Source organism: Tripterygium wilfordii, chromosome 8 (genome assembly GCF_013401445.1).
Source record: "Tripterygium wilfordii isolate XIE 37 chromosome 8, ASM1340144v1, whole genome shotgun sequence".
Lineage (NCBI taxonomy): Eukaryota > Viridiplantae > Streptophyta > Magnoliopsida > Celastrales > Celastraceae > Tripterygium > Tripterygium wilfordii.
Window position 1 is genome coordinate 9,193,963 of NC_052239.1, and position 20,000 is coordinate 9,213,962.

At 40.5% G+C, this 20,000-nt stretch overlaps 1 pseudogene; it reads left to right on the forward strand.

Annotated features, from left to right (window-relative positions):
- LOC120003610 overlaps positions 1 to 20,000 on the forward strand; it is a 23,539-nt pseudogene that overhangs the window by 2,860 nt on the left and 679 nt on the right.

The following is a 20,000-nucleotide window of genomic DNA, read 5'->3' on the forward strand; positions in this document are numbered from 1 at the left end:
GGGATGAAGTTCCCTGTAGGCCAACATCCAAATGGAGTAGTGAGACAAGTAGAAGTGATGAGCCCACTGAATCCAAAGAGAATCAGTTTTTAGGTGAATGTTCTAAAGTTGCTTGGGTAAGAAGCTATTGTTTCTGGCCTTTAGATCAAGCAATCCCAGACCTCCTTCATTCTTAGGCAAACAAACGGTCCTCCAAGCCACCAGAGTAGAATTCTTCTTCAAAGTATTGCCACTCCAAAGAAAATTCCTACAAATGCTAGTAATATGATTGATAACTTGAGCTGGCATAGGAAAGATGCTGAGCCAAAATTCCACATTTCCCTGCAAGATAGATTTAAGCAACTCAAGTCTTCAAGCATAGGACAGATGCTTCCCCATCAAACTCTGAATAGCTGAATCCAGCTTGTGCAAAAGAGGAAAGAATTGACTAGCCAGTAACCTGTGGGGACTAAGAGGAACCCCAAGATACTTGAAAGGAAAAGAACCTTCTTTAAACCCCGTGGCCTGTAAAATAACCTACTTAGAAGTATTACCAACTCCTCCAAAATAAATGGAAGATTTGCTAGCATTTATTTCCAGACCAGAGATTCTCCCAAAGTCCATTAATTGCTGGTGAAGCATCTGCACAGAGGATCTATCTCCCCGAGAAAACAAAAGGATATCATCAGCAAAAGCAAGATGATAGATTCTGTGAACACTACACTTTGGATGAAATTGAAACCCAGGCATTCCAGAGGCAATATCCAACATTCTAGAGAAGTATTCCATGCAAGTAATAAATAAATAGGGAGATAGGGGATCGCCTTGCCTAACCCCACTCTTGCCCTGAAAGAAGCCATACAAATCCCCATTAACAGACACTGAGAAGGAAGTGGTCTCAACACATTTCATGATTAAATTAACAAACCGATCAGGAAAACCAAGAGCCAGAAGCAAATGCCTTAGGAAAGGCCACTGAACATAATCAAAAGCTTTCCTAAAGTCAATTTTGATCAGACATCTAGGAGCAATGGCCTACCTCGAAGGAAAGCATTCTGAGCAGGACTTATGATACCTTGAAGAGCATTGGCCCTGCCAGCAAGAATTTTAGAAATGACCTTGTAGATGACATTGCAATAAGAAATAGGTCTAAAATCAGCCACTATGGTTACATTTGCTGACTTGGGCACCAGAGCAATGATAGAAAGATTAATTTGCCTTAACATCTCCCCAGAAGAAAAGAAATCATGAATGGCCACACAGAAATCATCCCCAACCACCTCCTAGGACTGCTTGAAGAAAGCAGAAGAGTAACCATTTGACCCAGGGGCTTTATCATCACCAATACTGAATAAAGCCATCTTAATGTCTTCATTAGTCACACGAGCCAAGAGAGGACCATGGGAAGTTTCATCAAGACAAGGTCTAGTGTGAGCAATCTCTACATCCAGGGGAAGAGTATCCTTAGAAGATCCAAGGAGTTGCTGGAAATAATTAACAAATTCTCCTCCCACTTCATCCATTGAAGTGGAGAGTAAACCATTACCACATTGAATAGCAGGGATGTAATTCCTTCTATGCTTTTGACTCATCAAAGCATGGAAAAACCCAAAACCTTTATCACTCTCCTTTAAAAAGGTAGACTTAAGTTTCTGACTATAGAACATTTTCTCAGCAGCTTTAAGATTCACCAAATTCAATCTCAACTGTTTGTTCTGCATCACAAGTTGAGAATTATCCCTATCATTCTGCAGAAGCATATGATGAGACTCCAAATCAGTAATGGCTTTAGCAGCCCTCATAGAGATGTGACTATAGTGAAGCTTATTAAGATCCTTCAGAGGTCCTTTCATGTGCTTAAGCCTGTTACACAGAATATACATAGGAGAGCCATAAACTTGATAATACCAATTACCAGCAACTAGGTCCATGTATCTAGGATGATCAGTCCACATATTAAAAAATTTAAAAGCCCTTTTACCTTGCTTCTGCCAAACTCCAATCTTGACCCTAGCAGGAGAGTGATCAGAGAAAGCACCAGGAGTGGAGAAATGAACCTGAGACTGCAATTGCATAGCAGGCCATAGAGGGTTCACCATAACTCTATCAATTTTGCTCCAAATATTCCCATTAGACCAGGAAAAATGACAACCAGTAAAATTCAAATCAGCAATCCCTAAATCAGAGCAACACTCCCTAAACTCAAAAATTTCATAGCTGATAACAGGATCACCATTATGTTTATCAGCTTGAGAAAGAATGGAGTTAAAATCCCCAAGAATTATCCAATGAGAAGCAGGAGACCACCTCCTCAAATCCTCCCAAAGACCTCTCCTAGCAGTGATTGTATTGAAACCATAAACAAAAGTGGCTGCAAAACTAAACTGATTCTCCAAACTAGTTATAGTCACATGGATGCCTTAAGGAGAAAGGTCAACCAAGTGAACTTTGATAGTGGAAGGATTCCAAAAAATCACAATCCTAGCAGTACTGGCAACATCTACATTAGCAATAACTTTCCAATACTTCAACCTGAACTTATGCATAAAATCCAGCTTGGAAGGAGCAAGCTTGGTTTCCAACAGACCACAGACATACATCTTATTCTTCTTCATAAGGTTTACAACCTCATGCTGCTTCAGAGGACTATTAAGTCCTCTGACATTCCAACTGTACAATAACATTAAGGAGGAGGAGGGATCCCCTACCACTTCCAGATGCTCTCATAGCATGTTTCTTAGCACCACTCCTGGTGGTAACACCCTCAGTAGTCTCAGAACAATTTCCCTTCCTAACTTCAACTCTGGAAGCTACAGCCTTGCCCTTTTCTAAAGTAGACACAATTTGAGCTTCTTTAGTACCACTTCCTTCAGCTAAAAATATGCTTTGGGATCTCTGCTTCTTATTGTGTTTCCTTCCCCTAATCGTTTCCCATCCATCATCCTCAACTTCAATATGCATTGGATCAAAGCTTTGCTTCTCAAGCACTGCTTTCCCTTTCTCCTTATCAGTTAAAACAGGATCCAATCTATCAAGGACACTTCCCTTTTTGGTACTCTCAACATTTCCACTGACCTGCTTAATTTTGTCAATTGAACTGTTTACAGTAGAAGTTTTTGAACATACCCCAATAGTATGCCCAAGAACCCTGCAATGCTTACAAAACTTAGGTAAAGTTTCATACTCCACCATTTGATCCAAGGGAGTCCCATTAGGCAGGAGAATATCAATTGAATGAGGAAGATCATCTAACAAATCCACTTCAACTAGCACTCTAGCATAGGAAAGCCATGAAAGGTTAGAGGTCAACTTATCACACTGAAAAGGTTTACCAAGCACACTTGCTATCTTGGATAGACATTTCATGGCCAACATTTCAGAGGTAAATTAGAAAATTTAACCCAAACAGGGACTCTAGTCATCTCTTCAGAGGCAAAATCAAAGTACTCTGGCAAGGACCTCCACATTAAGGGTCTGCCATACACCAAGTAAGGTCCTCCAGTAAGAACAACCAGCTTATCATCTTCATTTTCAAATCTATACATCAACGATCCAGAATCATGTATTGTTAAAGTAGCTTCACACTTCCAAGAGTTTTCAATTATATTATTCATTGCTCTAAACCCAGGAAACTTCCCTGCCACATAGCCCACAACACAGAATTTCCAGATATCACAATTACCATCCAAATCTTCATCTGATAGAGTATAATTCTTCCTAGCACTAATATCAGAATAATGTTCTAGCTTAGGGCAACTTTCATAACTTCTATTAGCACTAAATAAATCTCTCCACTTACCAACTACAGGTTCTATAGGCATACCTGTAATGGGCTGAGATCCCACTTCAGCAATAACTGGAACATTTCCCTGACTCCTTGCATCGGGTGAATTCCTGATACCATCAACAATAGCATTAGGTGAATCATTGTCGGAGACACCATCTCCCCTAACATTACCAAACTCAATAGCCCTAAGCGGAGTAGGAGGGTTAAAGAATTTGGGGCCTCCACCAGAACTCTCCTCCGAAAGAGTGTAATCTAACAATTCCTCATCAGAAACCTCATCCTCAGAGCAATCTTCCACTCACACCCGCTCTTGAGTAGAAATCAAACTCTCAAATCCACTCGCAGCATTCACACCTTCTGTATTCAACAGATACTTACTCGGACTAGAACCCTCCACTAGGGTTTTAAAGACTGAAGCCTCTATCTTGTCCAAAATCAGACCTTCTATCTTGTCCGAATCTTGCAAACTATGAGGCGCTTCCAAAGCAACCATTGTATTTTTATGAAGTTCCGTTTGGGCCCCCTCCTTAGTTGCTTCAGAGTCTTCTTGCCCCGAGAAGTTGAGGTTGTCATCTTCTTCTTGTTCTTGGCCATCAAGAAGCTAAAACCAGAAAGCGGCTAAAGATCATATCAGTGGAGAAATCAGGAGGGAAAGAAATTTTAGGGAAAACAAGAGCATCTCTCTCTAACTTTCCTTTCGCACTCACACTGAGAGCTCTTTCTTTTTTTTTGATCAAAATGTAAGTATATATTGAAGGTCAAAAAAAGAAAAACAAAACTGGGAAAACCCAGAGAGTTTATATACAACCAACAAACACCCTGACAGGCCAGGGGAAACAACTGAGCACAAGCACCCAGACAAAACCTAGCTAAGCATTACAAAAACTCAGCAAAGTAAAAAACCAGAGGTTATCCAAGACACCATAAAAGAAAACTGGTTTCTAAGATAACCTCCTAACCCATCCAACCCTAACCAAACACCAATTTGTAATCAAAAGCTCCCTAGTGAGAAGACCAGAAAGATAGATCCAACAGAACATAATACCACAAGGAACACCATTGGTCATCCTAAAAACCCAGGCCAGCATCAAAACAACCATACCCCAGCTGCAATTACTAGAAACAGAAGGCCAACAGCAACCAAAAAGCCAACCAGTAACACCAACCAAGGTCTTGAGGTTAAACAACAACCAAATTAGCCAAAGAGGAAAATAAATCCCATCAGCAAGAGTAACAATTCTCCATCTGCACAGGGAAACAGCAGAGACCAAAATTCAGATTAAATCTTCACAGCTGGAAAAAAGAGGAGAGACTCCAGGAAAGCAAACCAACTCAGCATAACCATCATGCCAAGCAAAGACCACCAGACCCAGCTCCTTCCTGAGATAAGAGCAAACACAAAATTCCACCAACACCATCTCCATCCCAGCAAAACTGAGCCAGAACCAAGACAAAAGGTTGATAACCACCACCTGCCCCTTAGCCTTCTGGAAGATCTTTGACATGGAAATACAAGATGGTAAAAAACATCACTTGAAGCCAATGTATCAACAGATCCATTGGGTTACAAGTTTTATCAAAAATCCTCCTATTTCTCTCTTGCAAAATTAAATACACAACCAGCCCTAAAGACACCCTTCTCATTCTAGCAACAGAGACATTCCTTCCATTTTTTAACCCTCTAATGGCACTAGCCAAAGTAACCATTCTTCTACTAATCCCCAACCATATTTTGACTTGACCCCAAAAGCTAGAAGTCCAACTACACTCAAAAAACAAATGATCATGGGATTCTTCCTCCTGCCTATAAAAAATACAGAAAGTGTTCGTAGGTATAAATGTCAGTCTATCCCTTGTTCTCAACCTCCCTAGGACAGCAAGGCAAAGAATGAAATTATATCTAGGCAATGACCATTGCTCCCACACCACCTTATCCCATCTAACAAAAGGCTTTTTAACCCTGAAATGATCATAAGCATAGCTAGAGAAGGGATGAGCTCCACTCTGCCAGCTTTGAAGTAAAGATATGGCCAGTCTATACCCTCCACAGTCCTGTATAAGATGGTTTTTAAGAGATAAAATGGCTTTCCATAGAGGAGAGGAATTCCTTTGTGGACCAGCATGCCAAAACTGCAATTGATTAAGATAGTGGTGGTGAACCCATTGAATCCACAGAGAATCAGCTTTACTGTGAATATTCGACAACTGCTTTGTAATAAAATTGACATTTCTAGCCCTTAAATCCAGAATCCCTAGGCCCCCTTCTTTCTTAGGCAAACAGACCTTATTCGAAGCAACCAGAGTAGAGGATTTCTTCAAAGAATTACCACTCCACAAAAAATTCCTGCATAAACAGGTGATCTGATTGATTATCTGATTTGGCAGAGGAAAAATATTAAGCTAAAATTGAAACATTCCTTGTAAAACAGACTGGAGTAGCTCCAGTCTGCCAGCATATGATAAGTGCTTCCCCAGCCAGCTTTGAATAGACATCTCCAATCTTGGCAGAGGAGGAGAGAACTGACTTGCCAGAAGTCTATGAGGGCTAAGAGGTACCCCCAGGTACTTAAAAGGAAAGGAGCCCTCAGAAAAACTAGTATCTTGGAGGATTCTTTGTCTAATGGTACCACCCACTCCTCCAAAATAAATGGAGGACTTGGCAGCAATAATTTCCAGACCAGAAATACTGCCAAAGGTCTGAAGTTGTTGATGAAGAATACACACAGAAAATCTATCACCCCTGGCAACCAACAGGATATCATCTGCAAAAGCCAGATGAGAAATTTTTTGATGAAGACATCTTGGATGATAATTAAACTCAGGATTGGGAGATGCTATGTTCAACAATCTGTTGAAGTACTCCAGGCAAGTAATAAACAGGTAACGAGACAGAGGATCACCCTGCCTTATGCCACTTTTACCATGGAAAAACCGAAATAAATGTCCATTAACAGCAATAGAAAAAGAAGTAATTTCCACACACTTCATGATAAGATGAACAAATTGCCTTGGAAACCCAAACATCATAAGCAAATGCCTAATAAAGGGCCACTAGATAGAATCAAAAGCCTTTTTGAAATCTATCTTTAAAAGACATCTAGGAGAAGCTCTTTTCCTACCATAGTTCCTTAGCAACTCTTGAACCAGGCTAATGTTGTCAACTATATTTCTCCCTCCCAAAAAGGCATTCTGAGTTGGACCAATAATGCCATGCAGGACCTTAGCTAATCTAGCAGCTAGGATTTTTGAAATTACCTTGTAAGTAACACTGCAACAAGAAATAGGTTTGAAATCAGCCACAGTATTTACATTGGCATATTTAGGAATCAGAGTAATAACTGCATGATTAACTTGTTTTAACATATCACCAGAAACAAAGAAATCCTTGTTTTAATGGCATTAAAGTGACCTCCACAATCATGAACTAGCTGATCTTTGAGTGAAATGATGGCTTTCCACAGGGGAGAGGAGGCACCCTGCAACACAGCATCCCATATAGAATGTTGCCTCAAATAATGATGATGAACCCACTGGATCCATAAAGAGTCAGTTTTCAAGTGAATATTCCATAACTGCTTGACAAGGAAACTTTTATTCCTTGCCCTTATCTGAAGCACACCCAGCCCCCCTTCCCACTTAGGCAAACACAGATTCCTCAAAGAGACCAGGGCAGAGCTACTTTTCAAAACATTACCACTCCATAAAAAATTCCTAAAAATACCAGTAATCTGCATGATAACCTGATTTGGTAGAGAAAAAACATTCAACCAGAACTGAACCATTCCTTACAGGACAGAAATAAGAAGCTCAAGCCTTCCAGCATAAGAAAGATGCTTCCCAAACCAGCTTTGGATAGTAGATTCCAACTTATGGATAAGAGGAGAAAATTGACTAGCCAAAAGTCTGTGGGGACTAAGAGGGACACCCAAATACCTAAAAGGAAAAAATCCCTCACTGAAACCAGTTTCCTGCAAGATTATCTGCTTAGAATTATCACTAACTCCACCAAAATAGATAGCAGATTTGTCTGGATTGTTTCACAGACCAGAAACTCTTCCAAACTTCACCAACTGCTCATAAAGAATATGAACAGAAAGCTTGTTTCCCCTAGAAAACAAAAGAATATCATCTACAAAAGCCAATTGACTAATTCTTTGAAGACTACACTTGGGATGGAATTTAAAACCTTGATCAGCACAAGCAGAATTTAATAATCTACTGAGGTATTCCATACAAGTAATAAATAAGTAGGGAGATAGATGGTCCCCCTACCTCAGTCCACTTTTTCCCTGGAAGAGGCCAAACACCTCACCATTAACAGCCACAGGAAAAGAGGTAGTCTCCACACACCTCATGATTAAGTGCACAAACTGACCAGGAAAACCAAGAAGCAAAAGAAGGTGCCTAATAAAAGGCCATTGAATAGTGTCAAAAGCTTTCTTGATATCAATCTTTATGAGACATCTTGGAGAAGCACGTTTCCTTCCATAATGCCTTAACAGTTCTTGCACAAGGTTAATATTATCTGCCATGTTCCTTCCTCCTAGGAATGCATTCTGAGAAGGACTAATGATATTCTGAAGAGCAAGGGAAAACCTATCAACAAGAATTTTTGCAATCACCTTGTAAATAACATTACGACAAGAAATAGGCCTAAAATCAGCCACAGTAGCAACATTTGCAGTTTTAGGAATCAGAGCAATGACAGTATGATTAACTTGCTTTAGAAGATCCCCAGAAATGAAGAAATCCTGTATGGCTGCACAAAAATCCTCTCCCACTATAGTCCAGGATTTTTTGAAAAAAAACTGAAGAATAGCCATCAGGGCCAGGAGCTTTGTCATCTCTAATATCAAACAAAGCCTTTTTAATATCATCATTAGTGACAGGAGCCAGAAGAGAAGCATGGAGAGAATTCTCAATACAGGGGCCACTATGAACAACACTCACATCCAAAGGAGATATAACCTTAGCAGTACCTAGAAGAGACTGAAAATACTTGACAAACTCCCCACCCACTTCCTGAACAGAGGTAGTAAGAGAACCATTGTCACAGATAATGGCAGGAATGAAATTTCTTCTATGCCTCTGACTCATAAGAGCATGAAAGAAGCTAGAACCTTTATCACACTCCTTCAAGAAAGAAGATTTTAGCTTCTGACTGAAAAACATGTTTTCTGAGGCCTTGAGATTGATAAGATGAGCCTTAAGCTACTTTTCCTGCAACAAAAGCTTAAGATTATCTTTATCATTCTGCAACCTAATCTGATGGGAATTCAAATCAACAGCAGATCTAAGAACTCTTTCTGAAATATGACTGAAATGCAACCTATTCAGAGTTTTCAAAGGACCTTTCAAATGCTTAAGTCTTTTACACAAAATAAACATTGGAGAACCATACATAGGAATATGCCAATTTTCCCCAACTAACTCTAGAAACTGATTATGAGCAGACCACATGTTATAGAATTTGAAAGACCTCTTTCCCTGCAACTACAAGGGACCCAGCTAAACTGTAGCAGGAGAATGATCAAAAAAGGCACCAGGAGGAGGGAAATGAACATGGTTGAGCATCTGCAAAGTATACCAAAAAGGATTGACCAAGACCCTATCAATTTTGCTCCAAATACTGCCATTAGTCCAAGTAAATTGATTGCCAGTGTAATTTAGATCAGAAAGGCCAAAATTTCAGATGTCGTTTTCTCCACTTATTTCCATATTGAATGAAAACAAACTATCTGGACCGAATTATGTTGACTGGAAACAAAACTTGGACATAGTGCTCACCTCAGGTGGGTACAAGTATGTTCTGATCGAGGATTGTCCTGAGTTGGGCCCTAACCCAACAGATGAGGACAGATTGGCTCGGCAAAAATGGATCAATGCCAATGACATGGCTAAGTGTTATATCTTAGCGTCTTTATCGCCAGTCTTGCAGAAACAACATGAAAGCATGCAGACAACTGGAGACATGATCTTCAGTCTGCAGGAAATGTTCCAACAAACCACTCACCCTGCAAGGCAACAAGCGATAAAGAAGTTGATGAACGCTAAGCAGGCCGAGGGTACTCCCATGAGAGAGCATATGCTCAACGTCATAGAGTACCTCTATGAAGCCTTGGATCTTGGTGCTGAAATCGATGGACAGACGCAGGTGGATATGGTCTTGGAGACCCTGTCGAGCTCATTCTCCCAGTTCAAGTTAAATTTCAACATGAACAAGATGGAGATGTCTCTTCCAATGCTTATGAAGGAACTTCAATCTGCTGAGCAGATAATGGGAAAGGAGAAGCAAGTCCTTTTTGTTAAGGTTTCTAATTCTGGGCCCAAAAAGCCTAAGAATAAGAAGAAGCAAGCCACTGCTGCCAAAGGCCCAAAGATAAAGAAAAAGGGCAAGGTTGTGAAGGGGAAAGGCAAATGCTTTCATTGCAACCAGAAAGGGCACCGAAAAAGTGATTGCCCAAAGCTTCTAGCAAAGAAGCAGATTGAGGGTAATATTCTATTTATTGAGACTTGTTTAGTGGTTGATTCTACTGTATCCTGGATTGTAGACTCTGGAGCCACTAATCATGTTTGCAATTCATTGTAGGGGTTTCAGGAAACCAAGAAACTTAATAAAGGAGAAATCACTTTGAGGATTGCTTCAGGAGTCATAGTAGAAGCTACTAAAGTAGGAATAGTTAATTTATATTTTGGATATAATAAGATTTTAACATTGAACGATTGCCTTTATGTTCCGGATATTAGATGAAATTTAATTTCAGTTTCAAGTTTAATGTCAGAAGGGTATCATTTATCTTTCCTTTCTAATGTTACAATTAGTAGATATGGAAAGGAAATATGCTCTGGAACTATGAATGGAAATCTATTTTATTTACATCCAAATTCCTACTCTGGTAATAATTGTGATATTATGCATGCTGAATCTAGAAAGAGAAAATCCACATCCAATGAGGAAACCCTTTGGCACTTACGACTTGGCCATATTAACCAAACAAGAATCAACAGGCTAGTTCATGATGGGTCACTCAACCCATTAGATATGAACAGTATGCCACAATGTAGATCTTGTTTAGAAGGTAAAATGACTAAGAGGTCGTTCAAGTCCAAAGGCCTTAGGGCTAATGATTTACTTGAGTTGGTGCATACAGACGTATGTGGACCAATGACAGTACAAGCCCGAGGAGGTTTTGAATACTTCATTACTTTTACTGATGATTACTCTAGGTATGGATGCATTTATCTAATGCGCCGCAAGTCTGAGGCTTTTGACAAGTTCAAAGAGTTTAAGGCTTTTGCGAAGAACCAATTGGATAAACGCATCAAAGCTATACGGTTTAACCGTGGTGGCGAATACATGCTAGATGAGTATAAACAGTATCTCACGGATAATAGCATTGTTACTCAGCTTTCTACACCTAGGACTCCTCAACAAAACGGGGTAGCAAAAAGGAGAAACAGGACTCTACTGGATATGGTAAGATGCATGATGTGTCATGCTACTCTTCCTGAATCTTTTTGGGGAATGCCCTAGAAACTGCCATGCACATCTTGAATTTAGTACCGTCTAAGTCAGTATCAAAGACACCTTATGAGATGTGGACTGGACGCAAGTCTGATCCTAGAAATCTAAAAGTTTGGGGATGTACGGCTTTTGTACTGGCAGATAAGACAACTAAATTTGGACCAAGATCTGTGCTATGCTATTGGGTTGGATTTCCTAAAGGGACTCGTGGTGGCTATTTCTACAATCCTGAAAGTCAAAAAGTATTCATTAGCATGAATGCTAGATTCTTAGAAGAAGATTGTATAAACAGCAATGAACCAAGGAAGATAATCCTTGAAGAACAAAATCTTGATGGTTCAACTTCCGGTCCAACAGAAAATGTTGAGAATGAACAAATAGCCGAAACAAATTTGGATGCAACACCAGAGCTTCATCGTAGTGGGAGGGTCTCACGACCTTCTGAAAGGTTCATGTACTTTGGAGAGTCAGTTTTGGCAGTGTCTGACGAACTTGAACCAGATCCCACTAGTTACGAAGAAGCAGTTTCTGATGTTGATGAGGATCATTGGCTCAGAGCGATGGAATCTGAATTAGAGTCTATGTATTCTAATGAAGTGTGGGATCTTGTAGACATACCTGATGGAATAAAACCCATAGGGAGCACATGGGTCTACAAAAGGAAAAGAGGAGTAGATGGAAGGGTTGAAACCTTTAAAGCAAGGTTGGTGGCGAAGGGCTATACTCAGAAAGAGGGTATAGACTATGAGGAGACTTTCTCACCTGTAGCCATGCTTAAGTCCATCATAATACTTCTCGCCATATCAGCTCATTTTGATTATGAGATATGGCAGATGGATGTCAAGACGGCTTTCCTCAATGGCCATCTAGACGAAAGCACCTATATGATGCAACCCACCGGATTCATTGCTGAAGTCAGCAAAATATGGTTTGCAAGCTTAAGAAGTGCATTTATGGACTTAAACAAGCATCTAGATCTTGGAACATCCGATTCGATCAGACGATTAAATCCTATGGATTTGATCAAAACCCTGATGAACCGTGTGTATACAAGAGATTGGACGGCGGGAAAATTGTGTTCTTAATTCTCTACGTTGATGACATATTGCTCATCGGAAATGATACTGCAACTTTATCAGCGATCAAGATATGGTTATCCAATCAGTTTAACATGAAAGACCTAGGAGAAGCAAGCTATGTTCTAGGCATCAAGCTTATGCGAGATCGAACTAGAACATTAGCTCTCCCAAGCCACATATATAGAGAAGATTCTAGTTAACTACGCATTGCATGACTCCAAGAACGGTCTTTTACCTTTCAGACATGGAGTACCTCTTTCGAAGGACAACTGTCCTAAGACGGAAGAAGGGAAGCGTGAAATGAGTAAGGTGCCATATGCTTCCGCAGTTGGCAGTCTCATGTACCTATGCTTTGTACTAGGCCAGACATCTGCTATGCAGTGGGATTGGTTAGTAGATATCAATCTAACCCTGGCTTGCATCACTGGACGACGGTCAAACATATATTCAAGTATCTTCGGAGAACGAAAGATTATATGCTTGTTTACCATAGTGATGAGATCGTTCCAGTGGGTTATACTAATTCGGATTTCCAAGCAGACAAGGCATAGCCCACAATGAGACCAAGGCATGCCAAAGTCGTTGGAACATGAGAACTCCCAACACGCGTGGTGCAAGCCTTGCGTTGGATGGGAGTTTTGCGCTGACGGGAGTTTTGCCCTAATCATTTCCCATCCATCATCCTCAGCTTCAATGTGCATTGGATCAAAGCTTTGGTTCTCGAGCACTGCTTTCCCTTTCTCCTTATCAGTTAAAATAAGACCCAATCTATCAAGGACACTACCCTTCTTGGTACTCTCAACATTTCCACTGACCTGCTTAACTATGTTAATTGAACTATTTACAGTAGGATTTTTTGAACAGACCCCAATAGTGTGCCCAAGAACCCTACAATGCTTATAAAACTTAGGTAAACTTTCATACTCCACCATTTGATCCAAGGGAGTCCCAGTAGGCTGAAGAATATCAATTGAATGAGGAAGATCATCTTACAAATCCACTTCAACTAGCACCTTAGCATGGGAAAGCCTTGAAAGGCTAGAGGTCAACTTATCACACTGATGAAGTTTACCAAGCACACTTGCTAACTTGGATAGACATTTCATGGACCAACATTTCAAAGGTAAATTAGGAAATTTAACCCAAACAGGGACTCTAGTCATCTCTTCAGAGGCAAAATCAAAGTACTCTGGCATGGACCTCAACATTAAAGGCCTGCCATACACCAAGTAAGGTCCTCCACTAAGAACAACCAACTTATCATCTTTATTTTCAAATCTATATATCAACCATCCAGAATTATGTATTGTTAAGGTAACTTCACACTTCCAAGAGTTTTCAATTATATTATTCAGAGCATCTCCCCTATATTACCAGACTCAATAGTCCTAAGCGGAGCAGGAGAGTTAAAGAATTTAGAGCCTCCACCAGAACTCTCCTTCGAAAGAGTGTAATCTAACAATTCCTCATCAGAAGCCTCATCCTTAGAGCAATCTTCCACTAACACCCGCTCTTGAGTAGAAATTAGACTCTCAAATCCACTCGCAGCATTCACACCTTCCGTATTCAACAGATACTTACTCGGACTAGAACCCCCCACTAGGGTTTTAAAGACCGGAGCCTCTATCTTGTCTGAAATCATACCTTCTATCTTGTCTGAATCTTGCAAACTATATGCTTCCAAAGCAAACACCGTATTTTTGTGAAGTTCTGTTTGGGCCTCCTCCTTAAGTTGCTTCAGAGTCTTCTTGGCCATCGAGAAGCAAAAACTAGAAAGCGGCTAAAGATCAGATTAGTGGAGAAGTCGGGAGGGAAATAAATTTTAGGGAAAACGAGAGCATCTCTCTCTAACTTTCTCTCTCCCACTCACTCACTACTGAGAGTTCTTTTTTTTTTTTAATCAAATGTAAGAATATATTGAAGATCAAAAACAAACCAAAACTAGAAAAACCAGAAAGTTTATATACAACCAAGAAAAACCCTGACAGGCCAGGGAGAACAAAAGAGTACAAGCACCCGGACAAACCTAACTAAGCACTAATAGAACCCAGTTAAGAAAACAAAATATAGGTTATCCAAGATGCCAGAAAAAGAAACTAGTCTCTGAGATAACCTCCCAAGCCAACCTAACACCAAACCAAACAACCAAGATCAATATCTGGAAACCCAGCAGCAACCAGGAAGCCAACCAACCAATAGAGCCAAACAAGGACCCTTCAAAGAAAGTAGAAACCAAAAGCCAACTCCAACATCAAGCTCCAACAGATTCAGAGCAGCACAAGCAACCTTACCAGGAATGGCCAACTTAACTCAATCAGCAAAGCCACCTAATAACATAATCCAACAGAACATGAAGCCAAAACCAGCTCCAGAAACCACTTGTCAAGCAAGCAACCCTAGCAGCCAACTCCAACTCTCTCAGCAAGCTCCACCCAATACAAGCAGAGGTTAGCCAAGGCACCCACATCTCCAACCAGAGAAGAAACAACCAGATAGGCTCCAAATCAGGCAAACTACCAGCCTCCTGAGCAACAAAACCAACCCAGACAGAGCCAAGAAGAAAACTCCAGCACAGAGAACAGCCAAAAGCCAACAAATCCAAAAGAAGCACTGCACCACAAGCAAGCTAGGTAGCAGACTCCACCCAAAGGGAGAGAGCACCAAAACAAGAAGCAAGCAGACCAAGAGAAGCAGATCAACCAGAACTAACTCCACCAAAAGCCCACAGAACAAACCTCTAGGGAGGCATCCAAACAGAGAAAACCTCCAGCACAGACCCCAGCTCTTTATCCAGCAACTAAAGAACCAAGATAACTGGCTAGTAAGCACAAAAACATCATCCTCCAACATTAATGACAGGGTCATTAACATGGAAATAAAGCACAATAAAGAACATGACTGGAAATCTATGAACCATGGTATCCAAAGATTTACTAGTATTTTCAAATACTCTTTTGTTCCTCTCCTGCCATATCAAATACACCACCAACCAAAGAGAAACCCTCCTCATTCTGGATACAGTGCCTCTCCCGCCAAATTTTAAACACCTAATGGCACTATACAAAGTAAACATGTTTCTATTTATCCGCAACCAGCTCTTTATCCTTCTCCATAAAAGAGACGTCCAATTGCAAGCAAAGAAGAGGTGCCTATGAGACTCTTCTACTTGCCTACAGAAAATACAATAAGTATCAGTAGGTATGAACCGAAGCCTATCCCTGGTTTTAAGCCTTCCCTTAACATCCTGCCAAAGGACAAAACTATATCTAGGCAGAGACCATTTCCCCCACACAACCCCTTTCCAGGGTACTAAAACTCCTTTTTCCCTGAAGAAATCATATGCATTAGCAGAAAAGGTTTTAGAGTTATTCTGCCAACTATGCAGTCTTGTAATAGCTTGAGGAAAGCTCCCACACCCTTGCACCAACTGATCTTTAAGAGAAATAATAGCCTTCCACAGAGGGGAAGAAGTTTTCTGCAGGCCAACATCCCAAATAGAGTGATGAGACAAGTAGAAATGATGAACCCATTGAATCCACAAAGTATCAGTCTTTAGGTGAATGTTCCAGAGTTGATTGGCTAAAAAGCTATTGTTCCTGGCCTTTAAATCAAACAAACCCGGGCCTCTTTCATTCTTCGGGAGACAAACAGTCCTCCAAGCTACTAAAGCAGTATTCTTCTTCAAAGTATTGCCACTCTAGAGAAAATTTCTACAAATGCTGGTAATCTGACCAATAACTTGAGCTGGCATGGGAAAGATGCTGAGCCAAAATTGCACCATTCCCTGCAAAACATAATTTATTAACTCAAGTCTTCCAGCATAAGACAAATGCTTCCCCATCCAGCTCTGAATAGTAGAGTCCAACTTGTGCAAGAGAGGGGAGAATTGGCTAGCCAGTAATCTGTGAGGGCTAAGAGGAACCCCAAGATACTTGAAAGGAAAAAACCCTTCTTCAAACCCAGTGTCATGCAAAATAACTTGCTTGGCAGCATTTCCAACTCCTCCAAAATAAATGGAGGATTTGCTTTCATTTATTTTCAGACCTGAGATCCTTCCAAAAGCCAGTAACTGATGGTGTAGAATTTGCACAGAGGTCCTATCACCTCGAGAGAAAAGGAGAATATCATCAGCAAAAGCAAGATGATAGATTCTATGCATACTACACTTCGGATGAAAATGAAAACCAGTCTTTCCAGAGGCAACAACCAACATTCTAGTAAAGTGTTCCATGCAAGTGAGGAACAAATAAGGAGAAAGGGGGTCACCCTGCCTAACCCCACTCTTGCCCTGAGAGAAACCATAGAAGTCCCCATTTACAGCCATTGAGTAAGAAGTGGTTTCAACACACTTCATAATTAAATCAACAAACCGTTCAGAGAAGCCCAAAGTCAAAAACAGATGTCTTAAAAAAGGCCACTGAACAGAATCAAAAGCTTTCCTAAAGTCAATTTTGATAAGACGCCTAGAAGAAGCCATTTTCCTGCCATAATGCCTTAGAAGTTCTTGCACCAAATTTATATTTTCAGCCATTTTCCTACCTCCAAGAAAAGCATTCTGAGAAGAACTTATGATACCTTGAAGAGCAAAAGCCAGCCTGCCTGGAAGAATTTTAGAAATTACTTTGTAAACAACATTGCAACAAGAGATAGGCCTAAAATCAGCCACTGTGGACACATTTGCTGACTTGGGAACCAGAGCAATAATAGAGTGATTGATCTGCCTTAAAATCTCCCCAGAGTTAAAGAAATCATGAATGGCCAAACAAAAATCTTCCCCAACCACCTCCCAGGACTGCTTGAAGAAAGCAGAAGTATAACCATCTGGTCTTGGAGCTTTATCATCACCAATACTGAAAAGAGCCACCTTAATATCGTCATTAGTCACAGGAGCCAAGAGGAGACCATGAGAATCTTCATCAAGACAAGGCCCACTGTGAACAACCTCCACATCCAGAGAGAGAGTATCCTTAGCAGAACCAAGGAGGTGCTGAAAATAATTAACAAATTCTCCCCCACTTCATCCATAGAAGTGGTTAGCAAACCATTATCACACTGAATAGCAGGAATGTAGTTTCTTCTGTGTTTCTGACTCATCAAAGCATGAAAAAACCCTGAGCCTTTGTCACTTTCCTTGAAGAAGGTGGACTTGAGCTTCTGGCTATAGAACATTTCCTACATCAGAAGTTGAGGATTATCTCTATCACTATGTAGAAGGGTCTGATGGGTTTCCAGATCAGTAGTGGCCTTGGCAACCCTCGTAGAGATGTGACTATAATAGAGTTTATTGAGCTCCTTCAAGGGACCTTTCAAGTGTTTAAGCATTTTACAAAGAATATACATAGGGGAGCCATAAACATGATAATACCAATTTTCTCCAACAAGCTCCATGTATCTAGGGTGATCAATCCACATATTAAAGAATGTAAAAGCCCTTCTACCTTTCTTCTGCCAAATCCCAATATGAACACTAGCAGGAGAGTGATCAGAAAAAGCACCTGCTGTAGAAAATGAACCTGAGACTGAAGCTGCAAAGCAGGCCATAGAGGATTCACCATAACTCTATCTATTTTACTCCAAATATTCCCATTTGACCAGGAAAAATGACAACCAGTAAAATTCAAATCAACAAGGCCTAAGTCAGAGCAACACTCCCTGAAATCAGAGACTTCATAACTGGTAACAGGATCACCATTGTGTTCATCAGCTTGTGAAGATTAGAGTTAAAATCCCCAAGGATAATCCAAGGGGACAAAGAAGACCACCTCCTCAAATCATCCCAAAGCCCTCTCCTAGCAGTGATTGTATTGAAACTATATACAAAAGTAGCAGCAAAACTAAATTGATTCTCCAAGCTTGTAATGGACACATGAATACCCCGAGGCGAAAGGTTAAGCAAATCAACTTTAACAGTGGAAGGATTCCAGAAAATCACAACCCTGGCAGAACTAGCAACGTCAATATTAGCAATAACTTCCCAGTTTTTCAGCCTGACCTTATGCATAAAATCAATCTTTGAAGGAGTAAGCTTGGTTTCCAACAAACCACACACATCAATCATATTCTTCTTCATAAGGTTAACAACCTCATGCTGCTTCAGAGGACTATTAAGTCCTCTGACATTCCAACTGTACAATAGCATTAAATAGAAGGGGTAGAACCCCCACCCATTCCAGATGCCTTCATAACATATTTCTTAGCACCACTCCTTGTGATAACACCATCTGCAGGCCCTTCAGTTGAATTTCCCTTCCTAACTTCAGATCTGGTAGCAACACCCTTCCCTTTTGTCTAAAGTAGTCAACATCAGATCATCTTTAGCACCCCTCCCTTCAGCTACAAATCTACTTTGAGACCTCTTCTTCTTAGTGTTTTTCCTTCCCCTAATCACTTCCCATCCATCACCTTCAGCTTCAATTTGCATTGGATCAAAATCTTGCTTCTAAGGCCATCTTTCCCCTTCTATTTATCAAGCAAATTATTAACAGACCCCAATTTGTCCATAACACTAGCCTTCCTGGACCTCTCAACAGCTCCATTGGCCTGCTTAACTGTATTAGCTAAACTATTTACAGTAGCAATCTTTGAACAAACCCTAGTAGTGTGCCCAAGAACCCTGCAATGCTTGCAGAATTTAGGTAAAGTTTCATACTCCACCATTTGATCTAATGGATTCCCATTAGGTAAGAGAATATCAATTGAATGAGGTAGGTCATCTAACAAGTCAACTTTAACTAAAACCCTAGTATAGGAAAGTCTTGAAAGGTTAGAGGTCAGCTTATCACACTGAAGAGGCTTACCAAGCACACTTGCTATCTTGGATAAACATTTCATGGACCAGTATTTCAAAAGAAGGTTGGGAAATTTTACCCAAATAGAGACCCAAGTCATCTCCTCAGAAGCAAAATCAAAGTATTCTGGCATGGACCTCAACATTAATGGCCTGCCATACACCAAATAAGGTCCTCCACTAAGGACAGCCAGCTTATCATCCTCATTTTCAAATCTATATATCAACCACCCAGAGTCATGTATTGTTAACGTAGCTGCACACTTCCAAGAATTTTCAATTAAGTTATTCAGAGCTCTAAACCCAGGAAATTTGCTTGCCACATAACCAACAACACAGAGTTTCCAGATATCGCAATTACCATCCAAATCCTCATCTGATAGAGTATAGTTCTTCCTAGCACTAATATCAGAATAATGTTCTAACTTAGGACAACTTGTAAAACTTCTATTAGCACTAAATAAATCCCTCCACTTCGCAACTACAGTCTCTACAGGTTTAGATATACCTCGTTTGTTAAGGGATCCCTTTCCAGCAGCTTCTAGAGTATTGCCTTGACTCCTTATATCTGAGCTAGCTTTTTTATTGCCAGAAGTCCCTTCTCCCTGGACAGTTCTAGACTCAATACCCTTGGGCGGAGCAGGGGAGTTGAAAAACTTAGATCCTTCGCCAAAACTCTCCTCTGATAAGGTGTAGTCTACCAGTTCCTCATCAGAAGCCTCTTCGTCAGAGCAATCTTCCACTAACACATGCTCTTGAGCAGAAATCAGACTCTCAAACCCAATTGCAACATTCTCAACTTACGTATTCAGAAGATACTTACTCGAACTAGAACCCCCAACT